We start from the raw sequence: 5,133 nt of genomic DNA on the forward strand, positions 1-5,133 counted from the left end.
AAGGGTAGCACTGGGGGAGCAGTAGCATGCCCCAGGCCATTGACTTGGCTGGAGTTGAGCCATACAGTGGAAAGTCTGTTGCTATAGCAACAAGGGTGCTGGCCAGCCTGAGTAATGTGTTTATCTTTAAGACATGGCAGATAAGAGTTCTGGTAGTCGTAGCCATGAGATTATTAAGTTAAGTTTCCCCTATAGGTTAGATAGTACATGTAGTTGGCCATTAGTTTTAAAGTGATGGTTCTCCTAAAGTTTGATAGTTTTGGCCATACTGATTTAAAGTGTTGTTATTTAGGAAACTGACTTAACCTTTTTCTTGTACATTGTTTGTTTATTATGATGTTTGAATAAACACTTTCACATATTTTGGCAAAGTGACCAGACGTACTTACAACAGTGTTCTATTTTGTCTTTGCCCAATAGAAATAACGTTACCACATGACAGCTGGGTAACACTTGGTCAGGGCGTTTGTTGATAGTGTCTGTGATGGTATCTGACATGCGCTGGGCATGCGCTATGCACTGTATGAAGAACTACATGTATTGACGAATGCCTTGACCAAGGCTGGTTCATTCACGGCACAAGTAAAAGGCAACCTCGTCCCCAGTGCTTACTTTATTTCCAACCGCGTTTCCAATAGTAAACCCTGGATAGGAAACTTTCTTCAGGCTGTATCCTGATTGGATACCGCAATTGGCTAGTAATGGATTTTTATCGTGTACTTGGTGCTATATATTCACAACGTGCAGTACGTGTTTTCGCGATCATTGGTCCACGCCTTACTAATTTCCTTTCCAATTTGCTCATATTAATATGTAATATGATACTGCATGTTGTCTTGATAAGATCGTAACAGTTTGATTTCAAAAATCGTGTTTTCGTAACTCACGCCGTGCTCGCGCTGCGACGAATTGACTCTGTTTTTACCCCAGACACCGCATACAAAAACAAACGCTAATGTGTAACACATATCCAGGCACCAGACTGTTCCTCATTTGCATACGTGTGCAAAAATCTTGCACATGCAAATGATCCAATACCAGGGTGAGAGAGCAGGTAGTGGTGGGCCCGTACTGCTCGACACCCTGGGGACGAGGTTGAGTAAAAGGCTAGTCAAGAAGCGGCCTTAGTTTAGCCGTTGCCTTCAACAAACCTGTTTTGTTTCTGACCTTACACTACATGTATATGTTTTGATTTTTACACGTTGGACTGAATCAGTTTAATGAAAATGCTTTTATAGACCGCTTGCAGACGCGTTCGATAATTGACGCGCGAAGGAGTGCGACGCCATGTTGTGGAACAAAATGTGCATGGATAGATATACGCTTGTCCCACAACATGGCGTCGCGCGCCTTCGCGCGTCGATTATCGAACGCGTCTGCAAGCGGTCTATTGTAGTGTGACACTGAAAAATGTGACCCGACAAGGATGGTGTACATTTACTGTGACTGGTTCATTTAATGGTGAACTGCATCTTACACAAACAAAACCCTGAATAGATACAAAATAGAATTTCCATATAAATACAATGCTTTAGGAAATACCAATCCAGCAAAGTAAATTATAAAAAGAACAAATAACTAGAGATCTATGTCTGTTTGCAACAGAACATAGGGCTTTTTCGCATTTTGATTTTTTTTTATCAATAATACGTCTCTGACTATGCATGAACATAAAATCTGTCAAAGTTAGCCGAAAATCGGCTAAAACGGTCACTATGATCAGGATTTGACCTCAGCAACACGTGCGCTGCAGGCTGACTGACATACGATGTATGTGCGTATGTACAACGTACGTGCATGTACATGTACATTGTGGACGTCCTGTGCATGTTTTGTCAAAGTTAGCCGAAAATCGGCTAAAACGGTCACCGTGGTCAGGATTTGACCTCAGCAACACGTGCGCTGCGGGCTGACTGATACGATGTATGTGCGTATGTACAACGTACGTGCATGTACATGTACATTGTGGACGTCCTGTGCATGTTTTAAAGCAGAGGTATTGTCAACCTAAAGTTTTAAGCGTGCGCAAGGCATGTTCGAGTTCGCTTATTGCCTCAAAGCTTTGAAATGTTTTAGACCTACCCTTAAATCGACAATTAAAGTATAAACTTATTTAAAAACTGCCATGGTTGATTTTTCAGGAATTTTCAAATGAAAAAGGGTCTTTTTATTATAACTTCCGGTTTGATGACGTCATCTGCCTAAAACTTCACACACGTCTTAAAGGGGTCAAGGTCACCATATACACCAATATTTAGGCGATTCCGACAAACTTTGCCACAGACATCTATTCAAAATACATTTTAAATTTTTTTCAACATGTCGCTAGAGGGCACTCGAAGATTGCATGACGTCATCGGTAAATGATTTGAAGAATACTATTGGCCAAGAGACTAACACCGTTAAAAGCAAGTTCATATCTATTACCACTTTCAAATAATAAGCCACTTCCGGTTTTGGCCTTTTTCGACCGGAAGCAAGGGTCACGTGATTTCACGCACACTGAATGAAATAAAGACCTTAACCTATTCTACCACTTGCCGGCAATAGAATGCTGCGGACGCGTACGGTTGATTTCTTATGCATTTTTGAATATTAAAAGTGTCACAGTTTAATTGCCTATAAATAAACACCGGCTGACGTCATCATGACGTCATCATTGAACAATGTTGTTTGAATTAGGGTCTTTGCTTGGACAAAGATTGGTGTAAATGAATTACTGGCAAAGAGTCAAATATGCCCTTTGAAAATTGACAATTTTTTCTTAATTTCTGTGTACAAAGTCTATGGGAAAAATGAAATATTCAAAAATCTATAATAAATTAGTCGATGACGTCACCATGACGTCAATCTTCTGGACACATCTTTGCTATAGGGACTATGCTTATGCAAACTTTGAATAATGTATGACAAAGTTTATTGCCAAAAGTGGAGGCCAGAAAAAACGTGCACAAAGTCTATGGCATTTGAAGTGGAACAAAAAGAAGAAGAAGAAGAAGAAGAAGAAGAAGAAAGAAAAAAAAAAACCAGAACAAAAACAAAGGCTTTTTCGCAAAATTGCGAAAAAGCCAATAATCCTCGGCCTTTGTGGGTGCCCAAAAAACGGAAGAGCTATGGTCTCCGAGTCAAATGGTGCTTGGATGAGCTATTGGTGCTCTGGGCCTTTGTGGTGCCCAAAATGTGAATATTGACAATAATAATAGTGTGCTACATGGATGATGGGTCGGCTGCCCAGATTTCGGTACCCGACATTTTTGGAATAAAAACCTTCTGGCTGAGGCGTAGACACACACATTTTCTGTGTTGTTTGTGATATTTAATTTGTCTGCTTATAATCAATTTTATCACTAAAGGATCAAATTATTTATAAGCAGCAAAATTTCCATTGATCTTCTCCTGTTGGTTATATTTTTTTGTGTTGTGCAAAATGTAGGCTAACTCCATGCACACACATCTCGATCACTGTGAATGCATTTCATACTGTACTTTCGTATGAAGAACTTTGTACATGAAACCCTATTGACAAATTTGTGACAAAAGTGAGATCCTGTAAACAGGAGAAGAGCCAATCAACAGCCACGAATTTTAACCAATTGCTGAGAAGGCTTGGAGGGGCAACCAACCAATAAGAATTCTTGTTCTGTGACACTTGGCAAGGCCTGGCTATGGGCCAATGAGACGTAGGGTTGGTTCTTTACATTCTAGAAGTAGAAAGTTTAGGCGGGATGGAAAAGTTGCTGGCCAGTCACTTTTGTCTCAGCCTCTGAACAAACAACTTGGATAGCAAATTTTACTTCACATTTTTAATTCTCCGCCACCTTCCCCTCCTCCTCCATGGCATTTTTTGAAGCGGATAAAACACCCCATGGTTCATTAATGATTTTTTACTCCTGCCATTACGATTTTGTAAATAATACTTAGGTTAAACAAAGCACAGTGTGCAACATTATGTAAATCATTTAATGAGTAGTTAGTATTTTATTGTTGCTGTCAACATGTCTTCCCCTGAGTCAGTACAACAGGGGAGGATGAACCGTTCTGTCTTCTGTAAGTTCAAACGAAGAAAGAACGGTGCATCAAAATCTTTTGTGGACTTGGCATACAATGTAATTGTACATAGAAACAATTTATCATAAGCTTTGTGGTGATATAAAGTTTACTGGCACTTTCTTAATAGATTTTCAGTTCGGCCTATCGTAAATAGGTCATTTATTGCATTGATGATTGAGCTGTGGTGCTCCGAGTCAAATGGTGCTTGGAGCTGCCCTTGGGCCTTTGTGGGTGCCCAAAAAACGGAAGAGCTATGGTCTCCGAGTCAAATGGTGCTTGGATGAGCTATTGGTGCTCTGGGCCTTTGTGGTGCCCAAAATGTGAATATTGACAATAATAATAGTGTGCTACATGGATGATGGGTCGGCTGCCCAGATTTCGGTACCCGACATTTTTGGAATAAAAACCTTCTGGCTGAGGCGTAGACACACACATTTTCTGTGTTGTTTGTGATTTTTAATTTGTCTGCTTATAACTTCGGAATTAATCAAAAAGTGTTCACAAAGTCTCAATAAAAAGAAACTTAGGAACTTTAACAATAAGAACAATTATTAAAACAATATAAATGAATTCTTACCCCAGTCGAGTCATCCACAAAATCTTGAGGCATTAACTAAAGTACATGTGTAGAAGGAAGCAGGACACTGTGTGTGGTGTTAACCAGTGATGTAGTGCCTTGATGCTGGGCCTTGGCCTTAAGGCTGCCTTAAGGCTGGATTTTAGGGCCTTGGCCTTGGCCTCGAGGCTTGAGGGCAAAAGCCTTGGCCTTGGCCTTGGCCTTGAGGGTTCAGGGCCTTGCAATTTTGAGTCAAGGCTCTTCAAGGCCCATAGATTTTTGCATTTTCCAGATAAATCTGTCCGAAATTTTGCTGTTACCATTTTAATCGTATTACCATGGAGGAGGGAAGCACCCTATAGATTTGTGTGTTGGGCACACTTCCACTTTTGTAGCATCACATTTTGTTACCATTGTAGTAGATTTGCTGCAAAAATATTCCGTACACTTGTGGGGCTAATGAGATGATCACTTTAATTGCATATAAATATGGAATAGATCTGATTGGTTGTATATGTCTCCCTGAT

General features: G+C 40.2%; 1 long non-coding RNA gene across 1 annotated transcript; it reads right to left on the reverse strand.

Moving 5' to 3' along the window:
- Window positions 1–1,432: 1,432 nt before the first annotated feature.
- LOC119719098 lies at window positions 1,433–4,705 on the reverse strand. Its single transcript, XR_005269876.1, has 2 exons — window positions 4,628–4,705; window positions 1,433–1,489 (listed from the first exon to the last, which is right to left on the reverse strand). It is a non-coding gene; the product is annotated as an uncharacterized LOC119719098 (long non-coding RNA).
- Window positions 4,706–5,133: the final 428 nt, after the last annotated feature.

The sequence above is a fragment of the Patiria miniata genome, unplaced genomic scaffold, assembly GCF_015706575.1.
Source record: "Patiria miniata isolate m_02_andy unplaced genomic scaffold, ASM1570657v1 HiC_scaffold_8, whole genome shotgun sequence".
Lineage (NCBI taxonomy): Eukaryota > Metazoa > Echinodermata > Asteroidea > Valvatida > Asterinidae > Patiria > Patiria miniata.